This window comes from Thalassophryne amazonica, chromosome 12, assembly GCF_902500255.1.
Source record: "Thalassophryne amazonica chromosome 12, fThaAma1.1, whole genome shotgun sequence".
In the NCBI taxonomy this organism is placed as follows: domain Eukaryota; kingdom Metazoa; phylum Chordata; class Actinopteri; order Batrachoidiformes; family Batrachoididae; genus Thalassophryne; species Thalassophryne amazonica.
Genome location: NC_047114.1, coordinates 37,021,692 through 37,040,048, shown reverse-complemented (window position 1 = coordinate 37,040,048; position 18,357 = coordinate 37,021,692).

Sequence of the window (18,357 nt, the reverse complement as noted above, 5' to 3'; positions counted from 1 at the left end):
TATATTTGCACATCTTGGCGTGTTATCACATGTGAAACAGGGAACACACTCTAACCACAGGTGACGACACTTGTTATGGTGAATTATGTCCACAATTTCCATTACATATTGAATGTCCACCACACGTTATTTAACTTCAAAATGTACATTAATGAGAAATTAATCTTCATGTAAAAAATGTAAGGAATGATGTTCCTCTGACACTCATTTCTACACTCTGCTGTTTTCCGTGTTTGGCCTGATGTCTCATTTCTATTAGACGTGTGAATCTACACTACAGCACACAGCGGTGAAAGTTTGAGTTTTATATATATATATATATATATATAGGTCCTTTTGTATCTTTATTGAAGAAAATACATCAGCATACAAACAGTAAATGTATCCAATTAAATAGACAACTACAGTATAATAAAATATTCCACATGGAGGATTTATTAAATGAATCTTCATGACAGGATTAGGATTATTTATTTATTTATTTATAAAGTTTATTTAAAGAAAGTTGGGTTGAGTTGAACTTTGGCCATGGTTAGTTTGACGTCAAGTGGCGGTGTGCGCTCACGGACGGGCGTTGCGCAAACTCAGATTTTGCTCTCTGCAATGCGCATTTGCGCAACGTGTATCACTGAAAATAATGGGTTTTAGAGCGATGTGTTTGGTTGTGCACTCAATGTGAAAGGCCCTTGGAACTGTCAGTTTTTTTCATTTCCAGAGCCTACATTTGGTCGCCATCAAGGCCACTGCTGCTTGTTAACATCATCGACTGTATATATGAACTTTTCTAGACAAAAATTCTCCTAGTGCAGCAGATAACTGAAACAATCCTTCACTTGGTGATGCAAGCATCAGATTTGACATGAATGTTCTTAATAAATCAGTGTTTGAGGAAAAAGTGCTGGCCACTTGAAAATCCAATATGGCGGCCAGGTAGGGGTCAATGAAGAATTGCACAGGGGTCAAAATCTAAAAATCCTCCAATCATATTGAAAGCTATACCACATTATGTGTCTGGTCACAAAGATTGCAAAAAGGTATAGTTTGGATGATCTATGACTGAATGTTCTGGAGTAATGGGATAAAAACAGCAAGAATGGTGACAAAGGTCAATTTCAGTTTGTACAGGAGTCAAAAGTTAAAGTTGCCCCAATTTTGGTAAAACGTGGTGCAAATTATTGGTTGAACTAATAGGATTAATAAATAGAATAGTTTTGACTGTGTTGAATGCTTGGTCTGCAAAGTAAATGTCAAACAATGTCGACATCCACTGGATTCTATGGCATGTGACAGATGTTACCCTGTAACGTGACAACTGAGTATGATACACGGTGCAAACTATTCCTTTTTAAAACCCTATTAACTCAACCAATAATTTGCATCACATTTTACAAAAAATGTTGCAACTTTATCTTTTGACCCTGTACAAACTGAAACTGACCTTTGTCACCATTCTTGCTGTTTTTACCCCATAACTCCATAACAGTCAGACATAGATAGTCCAATCTATACCTTTTTGGAATATTTCTGATCAGACAAATAATGTGTTATACTTTTCAATCTGATTGGATCATTTATAGATTTTGACCCCTGTGTAATTCTTCATTGACCCCCACCTAGCCGACATATTGGATTTTCAAGTGGCCAGCACTTTTTTCTCAAACACTTATTTATGAAGAATATTCATGTCAAATTTGATGCTTGCATCACCAAGTGAACAATTCTGGCCAGAAATCATACTTATCTGCTTCACTATCCGCAGACATTGAGATGATAGCAAAGAGAATTGGCCCCTTGCCACCCCCGGTGGTCATGTCTCTGTCTCTGTCCAGCAAAGATGTCTAAAATTAGTTGATCCAGGCCCTAAAGAACAGGGGAGTTTCTACATATGCACTCATGTAATTGTAGAACTTTGAGGCTGTTAAACATGAAACTGAAACTTAAATGCAAAAGATAGATTTAAAAAAAAATCTTGTATGTGAAATATGAAGCCTTTGATGCCTTATTCTTATAAAAGTATAATTTTTTTCTTGGAACATAGCCTTTTTTAAACTATTACATCAACTGTCGCCCCCCAACACCCCTCCCCCCGCCAAAAACAGAAACATTTCCCACACGAAGATATGTACAGTGCGTAACACTAGATGGCAGTAGAAGCATTTGAGATTAAAATCTTAGAAACGACTAAAAAATTATAGCAGTATCATGCTACGTTAGCTGTAGCACCTGTTTCAATCTGTTTCACAATAACTGCACTCCAGTATTAATAAAAGAAAATAAAAAGTATGTGAGTAACCCAGATAACTCACTGTGTGTGAATATGAGCTAAATCATATTGTTAATATATGTCAAATAATTCTACTGAATATACGACTCTACAGTTGCTGGTTTAGAAAACAAATGGAGGTGGTACCAAAGTGGCCATTAGAATTCTATTAGTGTCCACCTGTGTCGTGTCTCCGTAGAAGGCTTCCAGCTTGGCCATTATCTGAGCTAAACAATTAACTTATTGGACACAGTTTAAACAGAGTCTTAGTAAACCAATATAACACAAATCTCAACAATCCTGTAGTCCCTGAGCTCTCAAATAACCTTTAATGTCGCTGTGTCAAAGAAAAAAGTGGCACAAATTTGATTAGATGTCTTCTTCGTTATCAGACAAGCTTCTTCATGTCAATAGGGTCCGAGCTATTGTTGCTTACCCCCCAGATTTAAAATATTTCCATTTTTTGTTGCACTCTTTACCAAAAATTTAAAAACAATTACAGTACAATGGCACCTATCAATGGGTGAGATATGTTAGGCTCCTGGTCTCATGGCAAGTCGTGATTCAGCAGCATGAAATATACATTAATCTATTGGTTCATGATATTGTGACAAAAAGCGCCTCATTATCGTCACGGCAGCACAAATTCATTCTAATTCATTCTGTGATGGCTGCACGAAATTAAAAGTGAAGCGGGTTGGGGGGGTGGGGGGGTTGGGGTGGTTAAGGTTAGGGTTGGGGGTAGGAGTAGGGTTAGTAATAGTGAGTTTAAAAAAAAGCCCTGTCATGAAAGTTTGACTCATTTCGTGACAGGAGCATGAAAAAAAAAAAAGAAAGAAAACATGAGACTGGGCTGGTTATGCAGTAAATTTGCATTTTGTCCTTAGAGTTGATGTGTTGGAAGAAGGATAAACTGTGATGCACAAAGATTTGAGTGACTTTGACAAGGGCCAGATTGTAATGGCTCCAGGACTGGGCCAGAGCATCTCCAAAACCACAGCTCTTGCGACATGCTCAATGTCTTTAATGGTCAATACTAGGGATGGGTATTGATAAGATTCTATCGATATCGATTCCACTTATCGATCCAATTCTTTATTGATTCCCTTATCAATACCTCCTGTGTACTAAAAGTAGGCTTTACAGGTTTTCTATGTCAACAACATTTTATTGAGACTTAAAGTAAATAAATATGACATTGGTCACTGGATCCTTGATCTCTGGACGTAAATAGAAATAAACAAAATCTGTAGTTTTTGTCAAAAGCATTTCCTTTCAGATATAAATGAGACAAATCTAACTCCATAGCCTCTGAGCTGAGCTCTTACAGCCGGCTGCAGTGCACGTCAAGATCAATTTAATTTATAAAGAATGGAGGACGTCTAAATTTGGGAGAAAACAAAAACAGTTTTGGTTGGTTGTAGTTTGTTGTCTGTGTTACAACATTTGGAAAGAGGTGTCATTTGATTTAGAATGGCACTTTGCTTTGAAGTTATTAATCCAGCCGGGATCTATCTTTCCAACGTTTGGAGCCGTGCAGTTAGTCCCACAAAACAGATATTATTTCTTTTACCTGAGGGACAGTAACTTCAGTGCGCTGCCCCACAAAAAGTTAATGAGGAATGAATAAAAACTCCAGTGTAGAAGGAATGGAGGATGATTCTTGTTTCTTACCCGCAATAAGACAAGAGTCGCAGTTAGTGACTTTAATCTGCACAAAGGTGCCTCATGGTTGACATCTTTAAATGGCTTTAAGGGGTGTTCATGAAGAAATTATGGACCTGCTGCTTCTAAAACAGCGAAGAAGCAGGTCGCTGCTTGAAGCTTGAAGCTTTGATTGAAGCAGCGCTTCAATCAACATAGAGAAATAATAATTTTATCGATACACCCCCTCAAAAACAACAGCCGCTCCGGTGTGATGTGATCATGTGAACTGAAGAACTGATAAGGGTGGATGGAATTATTTATCGATTTTTAACAGGAACCGGTTTTTGAAACCCATCCTAGTAATCGACGGCCAAGGATCATTGACTTGGGACAGAAGGCTGGCCCGTGTGGTCCTATCCACAGAAGAATCTATTGCTAATCTCTTGATGCCAGATACCACAACACATCTTTAGAAGTCTGGTGGAGTCTATGCTTCAATGGGTCAGAGCTGCTTTGTTGGCGGTGTGGGGGGGAGTTACACAATATTAAACAGGTGGTCACAATGTTGTGGCTGATCAGTGTTTGTGCCTAGTGTTGTTTTGCAGCTCAAAAGCTTTATTTATGTTTCCTTTGAGTGAGACAGCAGCCTTCATTCAAGTCACAGATAATGCATGCTGGGAGTGGATGCTGCTTAAAATAAACATACATTTAATTTAAAAATACTTCCTGATTCAGCTGTTAAAAGGCTCCATATTATACAGATTTTCTGAAAGCTTAAATATAAATCATCTGGTGTCTAATTAACAAATATTAAACTCTGTAACCAGTACTTTGTAGGTAGTGACGAAATGCATATTTGAAAAAAAACTTAACTCCCCCCCCCCCAAAAAACCAATGACTTGTTCCAGTAGTTTTAGTATCATTCATTCAATTTCATTCCAACAACAAAGAACTGGAACATGACTCACTCATAATTCGTACTTCATTATGTGGGAAGCAGGATTTTCCGACTATCATATGAAGACAAAAATAAACAGAGCTTTGATTTAAAAATGTATCTGAACTACAAATAGTGAGGTATACTAAATGCCTCTTTGGCTTCTTATGCAAGAATTCAGTCATCAACTACTCTCCAAGTACTCACTGAATGCAAGTGCAACAAAAGCAATCAGAGATTTCTGACATCTGCCAATCCGGATCCAGATCACCTCCAAAATTTAGTGGAGTCTTCCATGCCTTAATATCTATCTGTGGTGCAAATTTGGTGAGAACGTGTGAAGTAGTTTTGAAGAAATCCCTCAAAGCCTATATAAAGTGAAATCTTGATCCAGAATCCAGATCCAGATCACCTCCAAAATTCAGTGGAGTCTTCCATGTCTTAATATCTATCTGTGGTGCAAATTTGGTGAGAAAGTGTGAAGTAGTTTCGAGGAAATCCCTCAAAGTCTATATAAAGTGAAATCTTGATCCAGAATCCAGATCCAGATCACCTCCAAAATTCAGTGGAGTGTTCCATGCCTTAATATCTATCTGTGGTGCAGATTTGGTGAGAATGTGTGAAGTAGTTTTGAAGAAATCCCTCAAAGCCTATATAAAGTGAAATCTTGATCCAGAATCCACATCCAGATCACCTCCAAAATTCAGTGGAGTCTTCCATGCCCTAATATCTACCTGTGGTGCAAATTTGGTGAGAATCTGTAAAGTAGTTTTTACGTAATCCTATATAAAGTGACATCTTGATCCAGAATCCAGATTTGGATCCGGATCACCTCCAAAATTTAATGGAGTCTTTCATGGCCTAATATGTATCCGTGGTGAAAATGTTGTCAGAATCTGGTCAGAATCTGTGAAGTAGTTTTGAAATAATCCTTCATAGCCTGTATAATGTGAATCTTGATCCAGAATCCAGATCTGGAGCTAGATCTGGATCACCTCCAAAATTGAGTGGAGTCTTCCATGCCCTAATATCTATCTGTGGTGAAAATCTGGTGAGAATCTGTGAAGTAGTTTTGACGTAATCCTTCAAAGCGTATATAAAGTGAAACTTAATCCAGAATCCGGCTCCAGATCACCTCCAGATTTTAATGAAGTCTTCCATGGCCTAATATGTGTCCATGGTGTAGTGAAAATCTATGAAGTAGTTTTAACGTAATCCTTTATAGCCTATATAATGTGAATCTTGATCCAGAATCCAGATCTGGATCTCCAAAATTCAGTGGAGTCTTCCATGACCTAATATCTATCTATGTTAAAATTTGGTGAGAATCCATGAAGTAGTTTTGACGTAATCCTTTAAAGCGTATATAAAGTGAAATTTTGATCCAGAATCCAGATTGGGATCCTGATCACTTCCAAAATTTAACAGAGTCTTGCATGGCCTAATATGTATCCATGGTGAAAATTTGGTGAGAATCCGTGAAGTAGTTTTGACATAATCCTTCAAATCCTATATAAAATGAATCTTGATCCAGAATCCGGATTCAGATCTGGTTCACCTCCAAAACTCAGTGGAGTCTTCCTTGCCCTGATATCTCTCTGTGGTGCAAATTTGGTGTGAATCCATGAAGTAGTTTTGATGTAATCCTTTAAAGCGTATATAAAGAGACATCTAGATCCAGAATACGGATTCGGATCTGGATCACCTCTAAAATTTAATGGAGTCTTCCATGGCCTAGTATGTATCAATTATGAAAATTTGGTGAGAATCCGTGAAGTAGTTTTGACGTAATCCTGATAAGGTCAGACAGACAGACAAATAAACGCAGGTCATTTTATTAGGTCCTTGGTGGACCTAATAAAATGACCTGCGGTGCTTTTCAAGTTGTTTTTTGCAGTCTTTTCACTCAGTTGGCCAGGCTTCTCTCTGGGACATCCTGAAAATTTGCAGGATTCACTGTACAAATATCTGAATATCTTAGCGAGCCTAAACACAGGTACTGTGAGTGCTGCACAGAGTGCGAGTAGAATCTCTGACTTCTTCACAGTGACCTCTGGCATTCCTCAGGGACGTGTTCTAGCTCCTACACTGTTTAATGCTTGCATGGACTTGGTGTTGGATAGGGTTGTGGAGACCAGCAACTTCCGCACCTTTGCCAATGAGGAAATGTTTACTGACCTTGACTTCATGGAAAATGCTGTGATGTTTGTGGAGTCAATACTCTGAATGCAGCACTTGAGAAGCTGAGTAATGAATTGGAGTGTCTCCATTTCTGATTATCCTGTTTCATGACATTTAATGACTTCCTGTAGTCAGCCATCTCAAGTGTATCCGTATGTGGTAAAAGATTTATTTATTTTGGCAGTGATCTTCAGACAGGTGAACCCTGTTAACTCACATATGTTTTAACTCGTGGTCGATTTGTAGATCCCGAAAATTTTGACTACTGTATAAAAGTGAACATTTTCCTCAGATTTGACCATTTTGAACTGAATCAGATCATTCTTTCACTGTCATAGCATCCAAGTCGTCTCCAGCAAGTTCTAAGAAGATTTTCAAGCAAGCAAGCAAGTTCTGGTTGTTAAAGCAACAAGTTTTCATCTGCGCAAGTGGCCATCATGTCCAGTCGCAGGAAGGATCTAAAGAGGTAGGTCACATCCAGATCCGTAAATGAAAAACTTTGAATTGTCCATTGTCTGCATTCATGAAGCCCGCATCGCTGAAGTGCAACAGCCTGAGGAGGAAGAAGATCCTGAACCCCCTCCAGATGAAGAAATCATCACCATTCAGATAGAAATCACACCTCAAATCGTCGAAACTATTATAATATGGCAAGGTAAGCTGATTCAGTCCAGTCTCACGTTTTTTACCTCCGCCAAGGAGGTTATGTTTTCAGTCACGTTTGTTTGTTTGTCTGTCTGTTTGTCAGCAGGATAACTCAAAAGGTTTTGAACGGGTTCTGATGAAATTTTGTGGAGTGGTTGGAAATGACAAGAGGAACAAGTGATTACATTTTAGTGGTGATCCGGATCACGATCCGGATCCAGGAATTTTTTAAAGGATTCTTCACCATTGCGGGATAGGGGGATTTTGACATTCTAGTTTCTAACTCCACAAAAACAAGGCAGAAAGGCTTGAAAAAAATTAGGGTGTAACATAGTCAAATGTTCTATCAAACAACAAAGTTTGGTGATGATCAGATCCGGATTCCGGATCTGGTGATCCAGAATATGCAAAAATATAGGGAAAATAGAAAATGTGTCAGTTTGAGGTGACAAATGAAGCTAGAGATGCACAACTAACACCAAACTGTAGCTGAATCTGTACTGATTCAGTAAGGTGTCATCAGATTTGATGTAGCTTCAAATGTTATGGAGCTAGATCCAGAAGAAAACCGCCATTACCGAAAAATCATTTTTATACAATAACTTTTGAACTAATAAAGACATAAAAGTGATTCCAAGTTCTAGTGGTATGTTTTCATGGGCAAGAATGTCAAATATAAAGGAAAGAAAAGTGTATGTATCATAGTTTTGGTTGTAACACTGAATTGTTGAATAGATCACTGTGCCAAGGAGGGAATCTCTTTAGAGTCAGTGACCCTATGGCCTTGTTTAGAGAAGTGTTTCATAAATGTTAAAAAATTCATATATTTGCAGTTTAGTTGAATAATAAATTTAATTTTGTCTATTTGTTTTTGTCTATAAGCACATGCAATATCAATATCAGTGATCAGATGACAGTAGCTTCTGGGAAAGGTGCAAGTTGCAATAAACTGTGATGCCAAGCGCTAAGGATACATGCTTTCCAGTCACAGCAGATGAAACTTTTTTTTACTACTGAGCAAACATCATTGTTAGACTTTTTTAGGTTCAATGATTCCACGGCGTGTAGATGTTATGGTGTCAGTGACCCCATGGCCTTGGCGGACGTTTGCACTCTCTGAGTGCTTCTAGTTTTTTTTTTTTCGTGTTCCTGTGATGAAATGAGTTCAATTTTCTTGACAGGGTTTTTTTTTTTTGAATTCACTATTACTAACCCTACTCCTACCCCCAACCCTAACTTTAACCATAACCTAATCTTACTCTTTTCCCCCACCCTAGCCATAACCACCCTGACCCCCCCGCTTCACTTTTAATTTTGTGCAGCGATCACGGAATGAATTAGAATGAATTCGTGCCTTTGTGACGAAAATGAGGCACTTTTCGTCACAACATCACGAACCAGTATATTAATGTATATTTCATGCTGCTGAATCACGACTTGCTGTGAGACCAGGTTGGCTGATTTGAAATTTTTTTTGGTCATCTTCATTAACTTGCACTTTCAGATGCGTCATGGGTCAATTTTGTGGACCCCAACTAACACACGTTACCTGTATCTCTGAAGCCTCAGTGTGTGTGCCTGGATGATTGCTTTCCAGGATCCAGTGTGGTTCTGTAGTGTGGTGGATGCGGTGACATGCGGCACCATGCTCCCAGACATGACCTGACCTGCATGAGTGGCAGAATTCAGATGCATTATTCCTCTTCTTTATTATAAGAAGCATGTGCTTAATTTGTAATTTGAAAGTGTTTTGTTTTAATATGTAGGTGAGGCGTTAAAATGAGTTTGAATGAAATTGTCATGGTCTGCCTCTCTCCTTTTCTTTTTTTTTTAACCTTGTGGGTGTAGTTTGTTAGTTTTCCCCCAGATGGCGTGCTGCAGAGCTGAGAAACACCTGCTGCTCATCACCACCACACCCCTGATGTGCATGAGCGGCTCATCAGCAGCAGGTTACTTAAACCCAGTCTTTCAGCTTATTGACTGACAGATTCTTGGTTTGCCATGCCATGAAGCCAGATTCTTGCATCGCATCCTGCATGAGATTCCATGACCTTGACCCCGCCTTTCCTGTTGCTTCCCTGCGCTCAGACGTCAAAGCTTTCCGCAGCTTGTTTCAAGGTAACCTGGGCAACTCTAATTCCCGTATTAGAGCTTGTTGATTTCTCTGGTGTCTCCTGCGCGGCTTCCATGTTGCATATGTTGCTGGCTCCATGACTATCTGCACCACATCACTGTGGAACTCTCCGGCTCTCAGCTACAGAGCGCGTAGGTCTGCCACGCTCCAGTTAAGTTCATTCATGTTCTGTGAGATCTCGCTCTCACACTGTTCCTGTCAGTGACTGTGCTTGACCAAGAACTGCTCAAAGAACTAGTAGCAAGAAATATCTCCAAGAACTGTTTTCCTAGAACTGTATGAACTCTGATATTGAACCACTGAGAACTTTCCATATCATTTCTAAAGTTAAGTCCTGCTTAATTGGAACTGTGTCCAGACGTGCAGCACTTGACCTCTGACCTCTGAAGAGACTCATGAACTGTGAATGATTCCTGAACAGCAAACCTTATTTCCTAGACTGTGAACATTATGACATTCCACGTCCCAACAGCCAGGGGCTGTGAGCATGGACCGGGCCGCCGGGCCACCCGCCATCGACCACCCAATCCTCTCTGCACCCAACCCCCATGGCCCCCTCTGCAGGTGGTGAGCCCACACGAGGGCGGGCCCACATCACTCTTTCGGGCTGAGCCCGGCCGGGCCCCGTGGGCTAAGGCCCAACCACCAGGCGCTCGCGCGCGAGCCCCAACCCCAGGCCTGGCTCCAGGGTGGGACCCCGGCTCCGCCATACCGGGCGACATCACGGTCCTTGATCTTTTACTGGTCATGGAGGTTCTGAACTGCCCTTAGTCTAACCCGTCACCTAGGACCTGTTTGCCTTGGGAGACCCTACAGGGAGCACAAAGCCCCCGACAACATAGCTCCTAGGATCATCCAGGTACGCAAACTCCCCCACCACGATAAGGTGGCAGCTAGAGGGGGAGTCACTCGGGAGGAGCTCGGAGTGGAGCCGCTGCTCCTCCACGTCGAAAGGAGTCAGTTGAGATGGCTCGGTCATCTTTTCCGGATGCCCCCTGGACGCCTCGCTGGAGAGGTGTTCCGGGCACGTCCCACTGGGAGGAGGCCCCGGGGAAGACCCAGGACACGCTGGAGGGACTACATCTCTCAGCTGGCTTGGGAACGCCTTGGGGTTCCCCCGGAGGAGCTGGAGCAGGTGTGTGTGGATCGGGAGGTCTGGGCGGCTTTGCTTGAGCTGCTGCCCCCATGACTCGACTCCGGATAAGAAAATGGATGGATGGATGGATGGATGTGAACATTATTTCCAGAACAGTGAACATTCCTGTTTTAAGCCTACAGTGAACTGCTTGTTGTTAAAGGCTTCAGTGTTACGAGTGCAAGCCCTCATCTCTGTTCACCTCCGTTTTCCTAGTTCCCGTCCTCGGCTCTGTGCGCCCATCTGGCTCTGGATGCAGTTCCCATATACCCCAGGATTCCTGCTTGTTCTCAGAGTCACCAAGTCTGTCTGGTATCTATCAGTCCTATGCCACATGGTTTTGTTGGCCTTATTCCAGGTAGTTCTTTTTAATCTATATGAGAGCTGAACTCCTGAGATGAGATTGTCCCAAGAGCTGGAGGGATGTGGTAATCCTTCATTCATTACAAATTATTAGTGACATTACATGATCAATCTTGAAAGCTCTAGGACATTTGAATGAGAAAAAAAAAACTACAGTTATTATTTCAGAGCTCTGCCAGTATCCTTCCTTGCTTGTTTCAAGGAGTTGGGATTATCATCCCTTTACAGGTTAAACTGGACATATTTTCTTGGGCAAAAGTGTAGCAGCAATTGCAGAACAAAATATATAGTCAGAGACAACTAAACAAAATACAAAATACATTCATTACACAGAATAAAAGAATGCAGTTGAGAGGGCTTCCCAAGTTTTGCTGAGATGGTGACTGAGTATTGCACCCTCATTGTTAACAGTGGATGGAATGAGGAGGCTGTCTAAAATGTATTTCAGAATGCACCAATACAGACTATCAAAGACAAGTTTTTTTTATGTTTTGAAATAAACTCTGTATGAGGTCATCACCTGGCAATCCTCATAGACAGTCATCTTATTGACCTTCAGAGTGAGAGAGACGGTAAGGCTGTATCCCCCTTGACAATGTCATAGTCTGTTCCAGTGACTGCTTCTTCTTCAAAGTTTGTTTCAGATCTTCAACCCATGGTGAGTTGCACCCAGCTCATTTCTGAGAAGAGACAACAGTGTTAACACCAAGAGCTGCCTATATTGTGTTCAGGTTGGCCATTTGCTTTCTTCCTGTGCACCTACAGTGCATCCGGAAAGTATTCACATTTTTTATGTTACAGCTTTATTCCAAAATACGTAGATTAAATAAATTTTCACCCTTGAAATTCTACACATAATACCCCATAATGACAATGTGGATTTTTTTTTTTTTTAGATTTTGCAAATTTATTAAAAATAAAAAAGTAAGAAATCACAGTACCCTCTTTGCCCTTTGGTTGCTAGTGATCCCTGGTTAAAGATACATAACCTATAGATTGATCCACTGGAATGTTAACCTGTTGAAGATCTTTTTGTAATGACAATTGACAATTTGCTGTTGTTCCTCCAGACACATCATTAGCGCCCCCCAGTGTACTATTAAGTTGTTCAGTAAGATCCATGCCACTCTCTTCAAGTATGATATTGGAAAAATACTTTCAGGATTCTCCAATTGCAGGAATTATTAGACTCGCTTCTTAAACTGCTGAGGGAGGGTCCACAGACCTCAGAGGGCTAAATAACAAGTCAGGTTGGGGAGCATGTACTGGTTCTACATGTTGTCCCATTCACCACACCATGGAATAGCCCTAGGTTCTGGTTGCCAACCACACAGACTGACCACTGATCCATCCCCAACTCCAAAAAATAGTCATGTATCTGCTGCAGCCAGGTGATACATGGATGCCCCCTTGGCTTTCTCTAGTTACTGAGGACAGCACCTGCCTACTACATCATGGAGAATAGTGCGTTATATGGCGATAGTGCTGTACCTGACATTCACTCAAAATGCAAGTAGAATGCCTTATCTGAGTCTCCCTAAATAACCATTTGTTTGACACAAAGCCATTTTAGTGGTACCCAAGAATCCTCCAGTGAGACAGAGTACCAAAAACTTCCAATTGTCACCTCAAGTTACTTAGTATCCAAGTCTCACAACCATACAGAAAGACATGAAGTAATGGGATCCTAAAGACTTAGACCTTTGTGCTTCTCCAAAGATACTCATATTACCAAACACCTCTCTTTATGACTTTATGATTCCATTAGCTATTCCCAGGCATTCCTTGAATTCAAAGGCTGAGGCCCCAGAGACATGAATTTCACTGCCATGATAAGTAAATCTCTCAAGTTCAGCACTTTTACCACATACGCATAAACTTCTAATGGCTGACTACAGGAAATCATTGAAAGCCTGGATCTTAGTCTTAATCCGGAACAATCCCAAACTCAGACACTCTGACTCCTCACTCAACTTCTCAAGTGCTGCAATTAGGGTATTCACTGATTCCTCAAAGATCACAGCATCACCCACAGTCAAGGTCAGTAATTATTTCCTCACCGACAAAGGCCTTGAAACCCCTGATTTTCTTGCTTCTACCCACCACCTAGTCCATGTAACCATTAAACAGTGCAGGAGCCAAAACACATCTGAAGAATGTCAGAAGTCACTGAGAAGTTTGAGATTCTACTTGCAATCTGTACAGCACTCACAGTACCTGTGTATAGGCTCACTATGATGTTCAGCAACTTGATTGGGCTAACTGCATTCTGTAAGTTCTCATTGAGTTAGAATTCAGTTGACGTCTTAGGCATAACACCAAACTACTCTATCTGCTGAACAGCAAGTCTCTAGGACTGAATCCTGTTGAGATTGATCCTTGCAAGTACCTTGCCTGGCAAAGAGAACAGTGTTAATACCTGTGTATTTGTTTCATTCCAGGCAATTGCCCTTGCAATTCCAGAAAGGGACAAGTCCTTTCCTTGAGTCTGTTATAGGATATATGTCTCCCACTCTAAAAAAGAACCGCTGTTTCAATGAGGAAAAAGTGGTGTAACAATTTGCATATTTTTAAAAGTTATTTCAACTTAGCTAGAGAAGTCTTGTGGCATTAACAGTTGTAAGTTGAAATAATTACGTTGAATTAACTTTAAAAAGTCTATACAAATTGTTACATCAATTTTTGTTGCTGAGACAGCACTTCCTTTTTTAGAGTGTACTAGATGAATTAGCGCTTGCATATTAAGGTAATTGTAATATTTCATTATTGTTATTATATTATTTGAAAATAAATACAATTAAAATGGGCTTGAAAAGTACATTCTACATTGCTGTATTGGAGTATTCTTTTAAATGCTTCACTACAAAAAGGTGTACCTTTCCATTTCTGGAAAGACCATACTGTTTTGCAAAAGTATATTGTATGGATTTTGCAAACATGATATCTTACTAGTAATCAATTTCCAAGCAAATGGAACAGTTGAGATAAAAACTAATTTCCCTGCACCTCCATGGTTCCACAGGATTCTGTTCTAACCCCACCCTGCTCAGTGTGCCGCTCTTGTTGGAGGGACAACACACAGAACGTGTCTCTTCCCAGATAGATCTCTTTCAGTGCAGCTTCTTGTTCTGACTAACACGAAGTCAACACCCAAGTCTTTCATCGCCAACTGTAAATGGTAATCAAACCATTCCAGTCGTATCTTTCTGAACTCTTCTGCATCAAACTCCATCGTGTCAATGTTTACAATGTGCTTGAGCAATAACAGGTGAAGTTGCTCATAAACTTTAGTTTCTTAAATATTTGTTACGGCCACTCTTAAAAGTTCAGTTATCTTTATAATATTATTACTGGTCAATTTTAGAATTAATTTAGATGAGATACGATATATATACTCGTATACTCATTATCTGGGAACTACTTTTTGCGCAGGAATTCATCAAGCACGCCGGCTGCAGGTGCGTACTAACACAGAATACCCAGAAACTGGCTAGAAAATCGGCCAAAAGGAGAGCGTCCACTTTTAGCTGCCATAAGCTAAGCTAGTGGCGCTCATGAGAGTGTGTTCTAACCCTACAGTCACATTAGCTACAAGCAACAGCAATTGACAAAGGCAAAGCGATGACTTGTCATTCATTTTTAAACATAATGGGTGTTTTGTAGTGGCAAGAGACAACAGCTAGGTGGGGCTAAAATAGATCAAAGTCTATATTATGCAAATACAGAGTGATGCTACACTGTGACTGCCAATCTGAGTGAATAGGCAGCATGAAGTCAGCTTGCTGCTGCTGCTCACTCAAACAAACTAATCCAAGATGGTGGAAAATGCTCTAAAACACCCTATTTCTGTATGAATCTAATATGTTTCTCATATATTTTGTAACGGTTAGTGATAAATAAACACTTTTAAACCTTAAAATGCTTTGAAGTGATTTACATCTTATGGAGTTGTAGTGTGCCTTGAGAACACCCATCAAACAACAAAGCCAGGTGATTTGTAGCTAATGTGACTGGATGGTTACTGGTACCACATTTAACTGAAATTGTTGCTGATAGGTGAAACTTTCTGATCAGTTAGTGCGAAAAAGGCACCTGTTAGAGATTTTTCTAGTTTTTATTCAAATAAAAAATGTGGAGCAACTGTTGGAAATAGCCCTTCATTTATGTTTTTAAATGCTTTGCGGAATTTTGTTTGTGAAAAACAAAACTATTTTCCATGGAATATTTACACAATTTTATGTTCATATGCTGTGGTAAAAGACAATAAAGAGGTTCACATTCAGCTGCAATGTTATTACAAATAATTGCCCATCATGCATTCAACCAAAGCATTTTTTTCCATTACATGTCTACAAATCATATATAACCCTGTTGGTGCCACAGCACATCACATCAATGTAGACTACCATTTTTATGTTTAGACACACTTTCCCATTCAACTGAATGGGAAAGTGTGTCCACACTTTTGATTGGTACTGGATTTGACACACTACGTATTTTATTGCTGCTACATATGTAAAAGAATTGTCTAACAACCGTTTCCCTCAGAATATGAATTCTTTCTGTTGCTGCAACTTCGCTGTTCCATTTATATGACTTGAGAAATTATTTCTGTTAACATGAGGTGTATGCTAATTGTTTATTTAGTGCTAAAAACAAATGTTTTAGTTGTCAGACACAAGACTTACAATGTGGAGCTGTGTGTTTAAATAGTTCAGTCTATAGTCTTGTTGCTTGGCAGGCAACATGATCTTTCGCCTTTCCTGCTATAATATGAGCTTGTAAAAAAAAAAAAAAAAAAAAAAAAAAAAAAAACAGAAAAAAATCCTTCGTTTATCGATTCTGCCTTCAACATAGCAACTGCTCTGTGATTGGTTAAAACTCGACACGGTCTCCGGTCACCATTGGTGGAGGAGCTAGCGTGGAAACGCTAGAAACGGACGGAGACAGAGGGGAGGAGAAAGCGGATTGGCTGTGACTGAACTGAAAGCGAAAACCTCTTTTTCGAAAAGCCTGCGAGACAGTTGATGCAGTGTGTATTTTAGGCGTGACTCTAAAGGTAATTCGTCCTGCAGCCCCCAGCCAGGACTTATTTAAATTGAGAGAAAAATGGCTATGAATTTAAATGAGGAGGACTGTGGTGAGTGAGGGCAAAGACAGAAAAGAGAGTATGGGGCTGAGGTGGGACATCGTGTCTGTGAGAGTGGTACAAATGTATTTTTTTTTTTAAAACATATATAAATTAAAAGTGTGATTCAGGGCAAAATAAATGCCAGTAGTTTCAGGTCTAGCAAGATGGAAGGGGCGTTTTAGGTTAAAACAAACCTTCAAACAGCCATCATCGCTAGACCACAGCCTGTGGATGCCTCAGTGGTGGGACGGTCTGTCGTGTCCTGGTCCTGTCTGTCTCCTAGAGGTGGGCGATACCGGGAATTTTGGTATTGATCCAATACCAAGTAAATACAGGCCCAATATCGCCGATATCCATACTGATACTTTTTTATATTTAAGCTTCATAGAGCCAAAGGATCCAAAAGACCTAGGATAGAATTTCGACAAACATTGCACTTGACAACAAAATACTTTATTATCACAATCAACATTTTTGTTTTAAAAATATCACTCAACACAACTTAAAACAAACTCTCCTGAGGTAGAGGGCTGGCATACCACAATACAAGGGTGCCCTGCTCTGTGTTGTGTGACACAGCACAGCACTGCTCTTACACACAGAGTAGAATTTGATGAATCTGCGTGCGCAGTAGTCAGTGCGTGCGGGAGAGAAAAAAAGCTTGAGTATCGATCTATTTACACGAGGATTGTTCAATATCAATACCAGCGTTGGTATTGATATTATCGATATTAGGATCGATCTGCCCACCTCTACTGTCTCCTATGCATCAGGCCTGGCTGAGCAATACAACTGTCCAACAGTTCCTTATACTTACTCAGGTAAGATGATGTAATCCCCCAGAACATCCCTGCCCTCTGCACCTCTTTAATCACCACCTAAATCAGAGTTCTTGTGATGCTTGAAAGAGGCCACCTGTTGTTCAGGTCAGAGGGTCACGGTGTTATCCTGGGTCATCATCATCAGTGTCCAGCAGGCCTATATCACAAGCATGAATTATAGGGTTATCAACACATCCGCAAATTTTGCTAGTTCCAAGAGTAGCAAGAGCATAAGGGTGGTATTATGATGTCATACCAGAATTATGGTGAACTCCCACCATAATCCAGGGCCTGATATGACCAGAAACCTGTTATTTGTCATCTAGACAAATGAATGTAACAGCTGTCAACCTGCACCATCATTTTGGGCATTATTCCTATTTTATCGCATGCCTGTTTTGCTACCTCTGACGCTGTATTCACTGTTGGCAATCTACCTCAAAATGGTAGTGCTCTGTGTTAAAGCAGCCTACAGTTAATGGCATGGCTTATCGCATGTCATCAGTGATGTCATTGCAGGCAGGACACTGGAACTGTTAAACACCACAGAACCAGGAAGAGGATGCGGAAAGTTGTATGTTATGTGCAGGTTGCAACTTTATGGAGACCGTTTATTTTTGGCCCAGATTATTGTGTTCCCTTGCAATAGTTTTTGCGTTCCCTCACAATAACCTAATATCATATTAAATCTCATGCCTATCAGAGAACACAGTGAATGAAATCAGGTGGGGGAGACTGAATGCATATGCGCGCGCACACACACACACACACACACACAGCAGACAGCAACAGGATTCATCAGAGAATGGGATCCCGTGAGATGAGGGCATAAGTTGCTACATCTTGCACAGCTAGACTCCATATGAAATATAGTTTATTTATACAACCTCGGAGTTCCTCCCGAATAAAGTGCACGGCATCTTCTAGTGCATCATATCCCCGCCGAAACAGACCGTTTTTCTTTAAAATACGCTTCAGAATCTTCATGCACATAATCACATTGTGTCTCACAGACAAAGCCTCCAATATATTATTGTATGTGAGCCCCAGGTTAAAGTAAAACTTAATCAAGTTCTGGTTATCCATGATGTGCAATCCAT